The following is a 14,766-nucleotide window of genomic DNA, read 5'->3' as shown; positions in this document are numbered from 1 at the left end:
TAATCCCCTAATTTGTTTGAGGCATTGATTCTGGTAGTTACTTATGGGTGAACCCAACCCTAACTGATATATCAACTTCTAGAGTTATTTTTGAAAAGGTAAGATGCAGATAGAATTGGCAGAAATCAATTAGCTCATTTAAATACTTGTTCACTCTTCCATACAATCCATATCTACTGAAGAACTATACTGGGCAGTGGAAACACAGAAATAAATCATGTATCTTACAGTCTAAAAGATGCAACTGAACAGACAATTAAAACACAGTTTGATGAGTCACATGGTACGGAAAGAATGACTGCTACGGGAGCAGATAAGAAAAAAGCATTTAAACCAACTTGTTGAAAGATAAATGGGATCAGAGGTGGCTTTCCAGGTCGATCTGAAATTTAAGTTGAGACCTGAAAATGGAAATGGTAGTGTTAGCCAGGCAAATGAGGCAGTGAGGGAAAAGTATCCCAGGAGAAGGGAAGAGCATATGCAAAGGCCCAGAGGAAGAAGAGGGAACATGATATACTGTGGGGAGTGTAAACAGTCTACTATGTTAGAGCACAGAACTGGGAGTGGGAGTGGGGATAGCACTCTTCCTGAGAACTGCCAAAATTACAGATACCAACCCTTTCTGTGCCCGACGAGACTCTTGCGTTTTTTTAGTGTTCTTTTATTGCTATAAATAGAAATTAAGGACCAAGGGAGGCAAAAACAGAGAGATCATTTATCTTTTATTTTTTAACTCTCAATATGTCAGATAGCACCCAAATATTACCTACACCTTTCCAGCTCTCTGCCTTATTCTGAAACACCCTTTCCTCAGAACTGGTGGGGCTCACTCAACGGTGAAGTGGAACAGTAGAGGATTCACCCAAGACTAGCTACTAATCATGGAGGGTGTTAGGCCAGTGAGTGCGGAAGTGTCACCATCAGATTTACTAAAAGGAAGAACAATACTGGCAAGAATATAAAGAAATGGATGGAAAGAGGACGTGGGTCAGGTCATAATAGCAGAGGTGAGAGCTGATGGAGGCCAGGACCAGAATACTTACAATAGAAAACAGAGAAGGGGATGTGTGCTTTTGAGAGAGATTTAGTAGGTGGGCTCAAGAGGACTGCACAGATATGCAGAGGGAAAGAGGGTGAAGTAAAGGGTAATCCTAGATGGCTGGGCTACTGAGAGAGGAAGGGAGCAGAGCACAGTGATGAAGACTACATGCTCTGGCATTCCATCTCCACCAATTAACAGTTCTGTGACCTTGGGAAAGCTACTTAAGCACCAAGTGCTTCAGTTTCCACATTCCTATAAGGGGAATAACAATAGAATCTATCTCAAAGGATTTTGTGAGAGTTACATAAAAGTCCTTAGAACAATGCCTGGCATGTAGGAAATGCTGGATAAATGTTAGCTACATAAAGGGTGATGGTGATGCCATTCACCAAGACAGGGAACATGAGGGGAGGCACAGATTTCAAGGGAGTAGAAAGAGGAGCTCCCTTTTGGATATTTTAACCTGATCTGCCTGTGGGACATCCAGTAGGCAGCTGATTGTATAGGCTAAAGCTCAGAGGGGAGTTCTGAGAGCCAGGTGCTACTCTGGAAAGGGTGGTATAAAGGGGACATTTGAGCAAGGCCTGGTAAGCATGCAGAAGTGGGCACTGAGAGGAGGGCATATGGGTGAAATGTGAAGGAAAGGAAAGAATTCACAGTTCCTAGGGAACACCGACATTCAAGGGATAAAGGAAAAAAGACTGAGAAGGACCAGCCACTAAGACAAGAGGAAAACTCACAAAAAATAATTCTAATAAGGTTGTACCATAAAAAGTGAAGAAACAAAAATATGAATGATGCTGGAGGGAAGCAGAAATTTTTTCTCTACCCTTCTAGGTTCTTTTGGCTGGTCTGGTAATTAAATTGACATAAGACTGATTAACAGGAGAGGGCGCCTGGGTAGCTCAGATGGTTAAGCGACTGTCTTCGGCTCAGGTCATGATCCCATGTTCCTGGGATTGAGCCCCGCATCGGGCTCCCTGCTCTGCAGGAAGCCTACTTCTCCCTCTCCCACTCCCCCTCCTTGTGTTCTCTCTCTGGCTGTCTCTCTCTCTGTCAAATAAATAAAATCTTTAAAAAAAAAGACTGATTAACAGGTGAAAAACAAATTTCATTACATACATTCAGGAACCACATAAAATATGTGACCCACAGGCAGTTGTGCAATTAGGCTTATATACCATCCTGAGCTAAGAAGAAGAGGGTAAGGGTCTAAGACTTTGAAGGGGAGGAAGATGATTTACAGAAAGATGGGAAGAGCTCATGTTTGGTAAACAAATGTTTTCCATGCCATGCAGAGACAGTGGGACACGGAAAGGAACTTGATCTCCAGGACTTCCCCACCAGCTTACCACACCTAGACCATATTCTTTGTAGTTATCTCTGGTGATAGTTCTCTTCCTGGACCAAGCCCTATATATAAATTCTTTTAGGCAGCTAAGGGAGAGGTAAAAGCTCTTCCTGAGTCTATTGGGCCTTGATTGAATTCAGCTCAAAGTAATCCACATGCCAAAGTGGCACATTTTAGGGAGGCTTGATCTGAACTCCTTCAGAAGTCAGATGAGGGGAATGTATCACACATAGGGAAAAAACTCAGAAATCAGAAATAAAGGGTAGGGACAAAAAGATCTCAATAAAATGCAGTAATCCCTGAGAGCCAGTGTTTAAAGTTTATCAATTATTTTTATAAATTACCTAGAAGAACCACATAATAAAATCACCAAGTTTACAAGAGTCAGAAAGCTCTTTTAGTGAGCAAACTACCTTACCAATGAGGCTAAGCCTCAGAAAAATCTCATAAGGTAAACTAAGTACACAAGAAAGAGTAAGATTTTTCAAGGAAAGAAGTCAGAACATAATGACTTCAGTGAAAAATAATCCAAACTGCATTTCACAAATAAAGTTCTGGCCAGGGCATCCGGGAGGCTCAGTGGGCTAAGCATCTGCCTTTGGCTCAGGTCATAATCTCAGGGTCCTGGGATTGAGCCTCACGTTGCCAGGCTCCCTACTCAGCTGGGAGACTGCCTCTCCCTCTCCCTCTGCCCTTCCCCCTGCTCGTGCTCATGTACGCTCGCGCTCTCTCTCTCTCTCAAATAAATAAATAAAATCTTAAAAAAAAAAAAAAAGTTCTAGCCCCCCAAGCTTTCAGTTACTGAACCCAAAATAAAAAAGCCATTTTAAATCATATTACTTTAGGACATGAAGGAAACTCAGAAACATCCACTGGTTCAGATCATAGATATGAGAACTTGCTAAAAAGCAGATCATGGAGTCAGTAGGTCCAAGACCTACTGAATCAGAATCTCAGGGTATGAGGTTAGAAAAGATTTACTGCTTTTTGAAATTTTTTAAAATAAGCTCACCAGATAATTCGTGTGCACACTAACATCTGAGAACCCTGGATTTATCTGATCAGGAGACCAAGGTCTAAAGAATATGAATGGCTTGGACAACAGCACAGAGCTAGTGAAAGTGTCTAGAGCAATTCTCAAACTTTAATATGCATCAGAATCATGAGGAGGTTTTGTTAAATATAAATATCTGAGTTCTACCTTCAGAGTTTCTGATTCAACCCAAGAATTTACGTTTCTAACAAGTGTCCAGGTGAGGCTGCCACTGCTCATCTGGGGAGCCACACTTTGACAACCTCTGGTCTGCAACAGAGTCATTAGAGACTTTTCTCTGGGCACCTCAATTCAATGCAGCCCTGAACACTTAAAGACCAAGAAAAGGCAACGTGTTCAGGAATGATGTTGAAATGAAATAGAAAACATGACCAAACTTAAATTACATTTATTCTAAGCCATTCTGGTAAATTTAGTTACTCAGGAAATCTTGTCCCTAACCAGTCTTGAGGCTAGATTTTTTTTTTTTTCAAAACCACTTTTGAAAATGGTTTCCCACGGGTCCCATACAGAGCCATGGAGCCACAGAGAAACATTCCTCGCTCACTGCCCCAATCCTCCATGACTCAGACATCCGGTATTACCTCAGAAAGACAGCATTCTAGTGCTGCTCTAACTGCCACTCTTTTCTCATGTGGACAAGTCTTTAACCCTGAAATACTGTATTCAAATATGTAATTCTCTCAACAGCTCAGGATATCTGTAATTGCCTCTATCTACCTGCTATTGTCCCGCCATCCTGAGAACACATTCAAAATCCGGACCAGATGAATTCCAATGACGGCATCTCCTCAGGACCATCAGACACATTTTCTCCAACTCCTTTCAAACCCATTTTCCATTTGTGGTACTTGCTGTGCTACCTTTAGTAACTACTATCATTTCCTCCAAAGAAAGTAATACACCTAGGGCGCCTGGGTGGCTCAGTCGTTAAGCGTCTGCCTTCAGCTCAGGTCATGATCCCAGGGTCCTGGGATCGAGCCCCGCATTGGGCTCCCGGCTTGGCGGGAAGCCCGCATCTCCCTCTCCCACCACCCCGACTCCCGCTTGTGTTCCCTCTCTCGCTGTGTCTCTCTCTCTGTCAAATAAATAATTAAAAAAAAAAAAAAGAAAGAAAGAAAGTAATGCACCTAAGCGTTCGATCCTTTCATTATCCAAGTGATTCCTATGCCCACCTAAGCTGCTCCTCTACCTTCTAAGTACCTTGCCCAGGCTTTCCTCTCAGTCACATAGATTTGTTTTTATATTCTTCCCTCCTCACCTCCCAAAAATAACTTCACTTCTAAGGGTACAATATCTGGTTTTTGACCTTTTCAAAACCAGTGTAAATATCATTCTGTCAACACACATACTGCTTTTTACAGCTAAAAGGCAAAACAGGTTCCAAATAACTTGTTACACAGGTGAATGGTTTGAGCTGGCTGAAGGTTTTCCCCAGGATTCATTACTGGTTATTCTTTACCATGAAGAGGTTGGTTCTGTTTATGTTTAGTCGAAACTGAAGCTCCCTAAAACATTAGAGGATCCCTCATTGGCCAGAGTTAACTGGGAAAAAAACCCATAACAGGTCACAGACACACACATACCCCCATACTTAAAAACCAAAACTCAGAGTTTACCATAATCAAAGCCCAAATATAAGAAGTCACTGCCCACCAATTAACAAACATAAAATTTAAACACAGGCTCTATGCCAACCTACATTTCTTTTTTTTTTTTTTTAAAGATTTTATTTATTTATTTGAGACAGAATGAGAGAGACAGAGAGCACATGAGAGGGGGGAGGGTCAGAGGGAGAAGCAGGCTCCCCGCGGAGCAGGGAGCCCGATGCGGGACTCGATCCAGGGACTCCGGGATCATGACCTGAGCCGAAGGCAGTCGCTTAACCAACTGAGCCACCCAGGCGCCCGAATTATCTTAACTTTTATTTTATTTTATTATTTATTTATTTTTTATTTTTTTTATTTTTTAAGATTTTATTTATTTATTTGAGACAGAATGAGAGACAGAGAGCATGAGGGGGGGAGGGTCAGAGGGAGAAGCAGACTCCCCGCCGAGCAGGGAGCCCGATGCGGGACTCGATCCCGGGACTCCAGGATCATGACCTGAGCCGAAGGCAGTCGCCTAACCGACTGAGCCACCCAGGCGCCCCCAACCTACATTTCTTAAATCTTACTCTAAAGTGGGCTTCAAATCTATGCAATCAATACCCTTTGGTTCTGAAATATCTTCTTAATTACAAACAGAGGACTTTCTGGAAATTCCTACGTAGATGCAACACAGCCATTTATGGTCTTCTGTTTTTCTTTTCCTTAACCTAAACTGTCTTTAAAAGGATAAACTTTGCTGGGACGCCTGGGTGGCTCAGTTGGTTAAGCATCTGCCTTTGGCTCAGGTCATGATCTCAGGGTCCTGGAATTAAGCCCCCCCCCTCCCCGTGTTGGGTTTCCTGCTCAGCGGGGAGTCTGCTTCTACATCTCCCCTCCTCATGCACTCTCTCTGTCTCAAAAAAAAAAAGAAAAGTATAAGCTTTGCCTCAACAAAGAGTGTTGGTAAAACTAGATACTCACATACAAAGGAATGAAGTTGGACCCTTACTTTATACCATATACAAAAATTAACTCAAAAAGGATCAAAGACCTAAAATAACAGCTAAAACTATAAAACTCTTAGAAGAAAACATAGAAGAAAAGCTTCATGACAATGATTTACACAGGCAACAAAAGTGAAAATAGATCTACTGACCTACAACAAAATTAAAACTTCTGTGCATCAAAGGACAGAGCGAAAAGGCAGCCCACAGAAAGGGAGAAAATATGTGCAAGCCCTATATCTGATAAAGGGTTAACATCAGAATACGTGGGGAAAAAAACCTACAAATCAACAACAAAAAGACAAATGACCCAATCAAAAAAATGCACAAAGGACTTGACTAAATATTTCTCCAAAAAAGGTACACAAATGGCCAACAAGCTTATGAAAAATCTTTAACATCACTAATCATTAGGGAACTGAAAATCAAAACTGCAAGATACCACCTCATACCCATCAGGATAGCTGCAATCAAAAAACAACCAAACAAAGTAACAACAACAACAAAAACCCAGTGTTGGTGAGGATGAGGAGAAACTAGAACTCTTGGGTACTACTGGTGAGAATGTAAAATCATGTAGCTGCTGTGGAAAACAGGGCTTCAGAAAATCAAACATGGAAGTACCATTTGATCCAACAATTCCACTTCTAGACATATACAGTCAAAATAACTGAAAGCAGGGACTCGAACATATTTATACACCATATTTATTATGTACAAGCAGCATTATTTACCACAGTCAAAAAGTTGAAGCAACCCAAAAGTCCATCAACTGATGAAGGGATAAACAAAATGTGGTGGAATAGTACTCAGCCTGAAAAAGTGAGGAAATTCTGACACATGCTACAACATGAACAAATGTTATTCTAAGTGAAACAAGCCAGTAACAAAAAGACGAACACTATACGAGTCCACATACATGAGAGATCTAGAACAGTTAAATTCACAGAGACAGAAAGTAGGCTGGTGGTTGCCAGGGGCTGAGGGAAAGGAGAAATGGGGAGTTGTTGTTCAGTATAGTTTCAGTTTTGCAAGATGAAAACATTCTGGAGATCGGTTGCACAACAATGTGAATATATTTGATAATGCTGAACTATATACTTAAAAATGGTTAAAGTGGTAAATTTTACCTTGTGCATTTTAACACAATTTTTAAGTATAAACTTAATGGAATACTTCACGCTAATAAATATTTTAAGAAACAAGCATCTCAAGTTAATAGCCTTTACTTAGAAATCTATAGTCACATTTTTATTTTACATAAAGTATATTATTTCTCAATATTAACATGCACAGAATGTTATAGTTGTACATACCTTTTAAAGTAAAGGTATAATCTGTACACTTGAACATATCTTAAAAATAATACTTTATACACAAGGCTTGCATTCCCTAAAATTAATAAATTTATAGGAACCATTACTAAAGAATGTACATGGTAATGAAAATAACTTCAGCAAACAATGAATCATGGAACACTACATCAAAAACTAATGATGTACTGTATGGTGACTAACATAACATAATAAAATTAAATTTAAAAAAAGAAAATAACTTTGTATCAGTTATTATTACTACTTCATTTCATATCAATACTCCCTTTCATTTGAGGGGTTCAAAAAACTTCACATAATCGCAGGACACTATATTTTTTCTGTTTGAACCATAAATTACACAGCAAAACTTTCTTCACAATATTTACTTTAAAATGCTGGGCTGGGGCCCCTCGGTGGCTCAGTCAGTTGAGCATCCAACTCTTGATTTTGGTTCAGGTCATTATCTTAGGGTCATGAGATCAAGACCCACATCAAGCCCCGTGTTGGGCTCCATGCTCAGCAGGGAGTGTGCTTGAGATTCTCTCTCTCACCCTCCCCCCCCACCCCCACCCCCTCGTGCACGTTCTCTCTCTAAAATAAAAAATAAATAAATCTTAAAAAAGGAAAACACTGGCCTGGATGCCAAGTAGCACAGACTCCAGGGGCCTCTGATGCTTACCCACACTCCTCTTGACCATTGACATTTGAATAAGAGACCTGAGGTACAACTTATTAGCAAATTTGAAGAGCAGATATTTCATAAAATTTAATATTCGGCATCTAGATGTCAAAAACAGATTTATCCATTTGCATCTAAGAAAAAATATATCCATTTTGAATTTAGACTTAAAGTTCAAAGTACAGTTTTATTCAATTACATTCTCAATTTGATCTAATAATAAACTACTTGAAAACATAGTCCTGTGTTGTTTTTTTTTTAATTTATTTATTTGACAGAGAGAGAGGAAGAGGGAGAGCACACGAACAGAGTATAGGGGCAGAGGGAGAGGGAGAAGCAGACTCCCAGCTGAGCAGGGAGCCTGATGTGGGACTCGATCCCAAGACCCTGGGATCATGACCGGAGCCAACACTTAACCAACTGAGCTACCCAGGCGCCCATCTTTATCCTTTTCTGATTCAGCTGTTCTATTTACCATTCCTGGAATATACCTTTCCAGCTCAATGTCATTGTTGATATTCTTCTCTTCATAGGGAATATTTTCTTTATCAATCTTGACTTACTGAAAATCTACAAACACAATCCCCTTCCCAATCTGATTTTGACATGCTAGATTGGGACCTAATAATTTGAATTTTTAATGTGCATTTTTAACAAGCACTCTAATAACACTTGGAGTAACAATGCAAAACACACCACCAGTAAGATGCAAATTACACTGGTTCAGAGGTATACCTTAGAAGGGAGTTTAGACCTCATCTTTTTTAACCTCATCAATACAGGAGCCCTTTCTACAATGCTGACAGATTGATTGATTTTAATAAGAAAAAATACCAACATTTACATAGTCAAATAAATAGCACATGCTTCTCTGGAAGCTTACAAACCCTATCGCTTATTTTAACAATGCTACCATTGTTGAAACCTAGAGTCACCTCTTCTTAGAATTAGCTTTCAATACAGTGTATAAGCCTTCAAACACACAAATTAGAGAAAGGAAAGCTGTTTATATTATTGCACCCACTGGTTTTTGATCAAAATTAGAGCCCCCCAGATTCATCACCCTAGTGCTAAAGGAGTTTAGACAACTTCCCAAATACACCCCCACAGGTTTGAGATTTGCCACCACAGAGAAGGCCACCAGAGGATCAAGATGCCCTTCCAAAAAATAAATAAATTTTAATGTTTTGAGTAGAGGACAGCCTCTCAAAAAACCTGTTTTGAACAAGATAATGTTGACTTGGACGTGTGAGCTCAAGTAGGCTTTTTTTAAAGCATGTTATTGAACATTACTAAACTCCTATCAATAGTAATAAGACATTACCTGTGATTGCTCTCTCCAGTAGCCTACTGCTGAGCTGTATTTGCTCTCTTCACTGTATCAGAGCGACAGAAAAATTTCTCCAACACTTGGCACTGCTGGAAACTCCCAGAAGGAGACTTTCAAGATCTATAGAAAGGAATAAAAAAATGTCCTGCAATCATTAATGAACTACAAAACCCAGTCTAAGATTCTCTAGTTTGTCTCCCCTCCCTCTTACTGCCATGTGTGGCGTACTGAGTGGGTTCTCCTCAGACTGCGCTTACTTTATCATAAAGGAAATTATAAGCAAAAAGTCCTGTCCCTGTGCTTTAATAAAACCACTTTTTTGCACCAAAGACATCTCAAGAATTCTTTCTTGGCTGTTGGCTCTGAACCCCACCACTTCATTTTTTTTTTAATGATTGATTGATTGATTGATTGATTTGAGAGAGAGAGAGAGAGCAGGGGGAGGAGCAGAGGGAGAGGGAGAAAATCCTCAAGCAGACTTCCTGCTGAGGATGGAACCCCATGCAGGACTTGATCCCAGAACCCTGAGAGCATGACCTGAGTCAAAACCAATAGTCAGACACTGAACCAACTAAGCCACCCAGGTGCCCCACCACCACTTCAAACCACACCAATGGGGATTCAGGAGGGCACTTGTCCTGATGAGCATCAGGTGTTATATGGAAGTATTGAATCACTATATTGTACATCTGAAACTAATATAACACTGTACAATAGCTATACTGGAACTAAAATAAATGAATATATGTGTGTGTGTGTGTGTATATATATATATGTGTGTATATATATATATACACACACACACATATATACATACACATACACACTTACATTTAAAGCATGGAAGCCATTTAAATGCCCAATAACTGGGGAAGAGTTAAGTAAATTTGACACAACATAGTTTACTTAACCATGATTTTGACAGCCATCAAAAACTTTTATGGGTTTAAAATAAAATGGAAAATGCCACTTATCATATAAAGAAAAAGCAGAGTACAATGTTGTAATTACATATGATCACAATTACTTATGCAAAAGCAAGAAATAAGATGCAATTTGCTTCAATATGGCTATAAGTATTAGGTAAGCTATTTCCCCAACTTAGAGGGGTTAAGGTAAGTAATTCAAGTCAGAGTCTAGTATAACAAATACATCTTTTCAAAATCTCTGTGTAACAAGGATGAGTCACTTATTAATGTGATAATTTTTCTACAACAGTCCAATATACTAAAAGATGGTTTCCTAGAAGTCACAACTTCTAGGTTTTATGTGTGTGTTTGACCTACAGATGCCTCAAAGGCTTAGAATGTAATACCTTTTCTTGTAACAAATGTTTCATGAAAGGAGAAAAAATGGCAAGGGTTGTGGGAGGGAGACCTCAGTGTGACCTAAATCTTTAAAACTGGGCACAGTGGTGGTAGTGACCAGGCACAGAAGAGTGAGTATGAAATTGAAGAATAAAAGGTAACACTTTACATGCAAATAAACAAATTCTTCATATCCTTAAAAGGAGACAGCAGGTCCAAAATGGAGTCACTAGTGCTAAATCCTACGTGAGCAAACCAAGACTTAATACCTAACCCGATTGCATTTCAACCCCCCCACCACGCCCCAGTAATGTAAACTTTAACCAGTCAACATGGAATTAGCTGAACAGCACTAGTGAGATAGTCCACCTAATAGATGCCTTCCATCTCCCTTAGGAAGACAACCTTGCCTGAAACAATGCATTCTTTGCTAATAATTTCTTTTTTTCCACCCCCTTTCTGCCTTTAAAAACCTTTCTTCTTCTACAGCTCTGTGAAGCACCTTTCTATTGCTAAATGGGATGCTGCCCAATTCATAAATCAGTTGAATAGGCCAATTTGATCTTCAAATTTATTCAGTTGAATTTTTGTTGTTTAAAAATACCAAAATTTCAGGGCACCTAGGTGGCTCAGTGGTTGAGCAGCCAACTCTTAATTGGGGCTGGGGTCCTGATCTCAGGGTCATGAGATCAGCCCCATATCAGGCTCCGCACTGGGCGTGAAGCCTGCTTAAGATTTTCTCTCGCTCCCTCTCCCTCTGCCCCTCCCCCTGCACCCCCTACCCCCAGCTAGGGTGCACAATCTCTCTTTCTTAAAAAAAAAAATTTCTTCAGTACCTTCAAATCTGCCTTCTTCAATCTAATCAATTAATCATTTATTAAGTATCTGGGACATCACAGTTAAATTCATAATCAAATCTCGGGCATTTAATCACAAGAGGCTTTACAAGGAACAGAATGCTACTTTTTCCATAATCCCACATGAACAGTTTTATCATCATGTACTGGAGAGATACAGGCTCTTCTGCCTCTTAAGAATTACAGATCACTTCCAGATGCTTTTCAGGTGATTTTGAGCCTTTCTTCGTTCTGTGACTCCTGAATTATGAAAGGGCATCTCTAATTCATGAGAAATACTTATCCCATCTTGGTGTCCATTATCATATATCCTCCCCTTACACTCAACATTTTTAGGCACTCACACATACGCTTTTACTTAGGTAATAAGGCATTGCTGTGTATCGGTAAGGGCTTTACTGAGAACCACTTCTATTTTACGATCATGATTCCCCAGCAGCAACACTTTGGGACTCCAAAGGAAGCCGAGTCCTTTGACAGCAATGCACAGAAATGACATCAAAAGCAAGGTTTAACAGAACTCAAGTAAATTGAAAGGACTCTTTTAAAATTCACTGGGTCTTGATAATTCTCTTGGTTGTCATCTCATTTAAAAACAAAATATTTCTCCTACTAAAAAGGCGGGGGAAATTTGGCAGTTAACAACTCAGTCACGCTCAAATCTCTGCTCAGGCAAGTGCTCTCCTAACAAAATGTCCTACCTCCACATAATAATATCAAATTCAGGCTCACACTCGTTCTGTGTTATGCTAAGTCACATCCTTAATTTCAACAAAAGAACAAAATTTAAACCTCATTTCCAGATGGCATAAATTCAATGAATTTAGACCTCTGCTGTGCTGAGTTCAGAAAGCTGCTAATAGACAGGAATACACAAAAAGCATTGCAAAACCACCAAATGAACACTGGGGCGGGGAGGAATAATTAATATCCACATCATAAATTTCTCCCTATAATCAGTTAAAACAGATACGGGGGTTTACACAGGAGGTGTGGATTTATCCATAGCATTATATTAATTGATCTCTGTTATAATCAAGTGCTTTCCTGCAGGGTAATTAAATCAATCAATCAAAACAGAAGTCTCAAAAAGTTCAACAAGTTCAAATACATGCAACTGACTATGAGCTAATTATTGAATAATTTCATTCTCCCAAAGAGCTGACCTGAGATAGATTATATTCACATGTGAAAACTGTAGAGTAGAACAAAATAGTCTACATGGTCCTACAATCTTCACTGATTCCATTAAGCATATAATAACTCAGCCTTAAAATGAATGCACTTAAACTAAATCCTTGAATTTCATAGATGATAAAAATGAAGTACAAGTGGCTAAGGGGCCTGTTCAAGAGTAGATAGCTGGAAAATGTGAAGACAGAGGTAGATCCCATAACTTTTTTTTTTTAAGATTTTATTTACTTATTTGACAGAGAGAGAGAGTACAAGCAGAGGGCAGAGCAGGGGAAGCCCGATGCGGGACTCGATCCCAGGACCCCGGGATCATGACCTGAGCCGAAGGCAGTCACTTAACCAACTGAGCCACCCAGGCGCCCGATCCCATATCTTCTGACCCACAGGGATATTATCTATGTTATTAAGCTCATAATTCCTCAACTATTCTACCCAGGAGGTTGATTTTATTCCTTTCCTTGAACAGCAAAACTTTTAAACCTTTGGGAAAAGTTGAATCAAATCTAACATCAATCTTCAATTTCCATTCCATCAATCCCTGAGATTTTGCATGAGTTATACAGAGTCTCTTCTTTACCCAAGAAACCCAGCGTAAATTGGATGACTCTGGAAAGGTCTCAACCAGGAAACAAATTAGTGAGTTGTAGCATATCACAGAGGAGGAAAAACAGGCAGGGACAGATGACAGGCATCTTAGAAATGAATCAAAAATACAAGTTTATTAAAATAATGAAGGTGAACAAAACCGAAATCTAAGCATTAAAGTGCTGTTTCCCAAAGTGACAACTACTCAAAAGATAGTAACCACTGCTGTTTAAAGTTCTGCATTCAAATAAATTTGGAAAACACTGCATTCTAAATATCCCTCTTGAATATTCACAAAGCACGTTATGTGTATTAAGGCTCTAAGAAAACCTGCAGGAAAGAAGCCTGCTTAGTTTTAATCCAACATTCCCCAATCTTATTTGACATCTTCGGTTTGCGGAGCTTGTACTGACATCCTCCAAGAAACGTACTTCAGGAAGCACATATCGCATTTTTGATGAGTAACATGAGTATGACCCTCATTAAGCAGCATTTATAGCAAGATGGGCTTCCTCTTCCAGACACAACTGTTAAAAATCAACTCATGAGATAAAGGAACCCTGTAATTATAATGAAAATAACCACCACCAACACGTAATAAGTGCTAAGTGCAAGACATTGTGCTAAATGCAATTTTTTTTGAGAAGGGGTGGGAGTGTGTTCAAATTCAAATTACACTCCCCAGAGGCTGTATCTATTCATAAACAAGCAAAACACTTTAACACAAATAAACATATACACTGTTCTGTACCTTATATTTTTCACCAACATATACTGGCAATTTTTCCAAAACAATACATAAAGAGATTCACTGGTATTTTTTATGACTGCACAGTTTCTAACGTACAGATGTAACAATGTATTTATTCAGTTGCCATGGATGAAATCATTTTGGCTGATTCCAATCTTTAACCACTATAAACACTCCTACAGTAATTATCTTGTACATAAATCATTTTCTCATGCATGTAATATGTATATACATGTAAGATACATTCATAGTACACACGAATATAAAGTATATCTCAGTGAATGTATTCGTATTTAGGATAAATTTCTAGAACTGAAGCTCCTAGTCAAAGGATACGAAATTCTTCATATGATAGATTTTGCCAAATGGCCCACTAAAGAGGCTGCTGCATTGCATTCATACTCTCTACGGTGTAGGTTATAATTCCATCTAATAGTGGTAAATGGTACGTCCACATAGTTGTCACATGCAAATCTCCTTTAATGAGTGGATTAAGCATCTTCTCATACATTTAGAAGCCACTGTCATTTCCCTTCCAGAAGACTATTTGATTCCTTTGTCCATTTGTCTACTAAAAGGCTGGACATTTTCTTATGGATTTGTAGGAGCTTTTTATTAGAAATAGTCTCCCTTTGTGATATGAAAAGCAAACATTTTTCCCAATTTTCTTGTTCTCCGACTTTCCTTATGCAGGATTTTTTCAGTTA

General features: G+C 39.2%; 1 protein-coding gene across 3 annotated transcripts in view; it reads right to left on the bottom strand.

The window, feature by feature from the left end:
• Window positions 1-14,766, bottom strand: part of FHIP1A (FHF complex subunit HOOK interacting protein 1A) — a 230,350-nt gene that overhangs the window by 147,529 nt on the left and 68,055 nt on the right. For 2 of the 3 annotated variants that reach the window (XM_045880302.3, XM_045880303.3), the window contains one exon: window positions 9,360-9,485. The exons of the other annotated variant lie outside the window; for it this stretch is intronic. The gene's annotated coding sequence lies outside the window, so the exon portion shown is untranslated. The remainder of the gene's footprint in view (window positions 1-9,359; window positions 9,486-14,766) is intronic. 3 annotated transcript variants of the gene reach the window in all.

Source organism: Mirounga angustirostris, unplaced genomic scaffold (assembly GCF_029215605.1).
Source record: "Mirounga angustirostris isolate CCGP_5_RB_7025 unplaced genomic scaffold, mMirAng1.0.hap1 SCAF_2, whole genome shotgun sequence".
Classification (NCBI taxonomy): domain Eukaryota; kingdom Metazoa; phylum Chordata; class Mammalia; order Carnivora; family Phocidae; genus Mirounga; species Mirounga angustirostris.
This window is presented reverse-complemented; position numbering and strand designations above follow the sequence as displayed.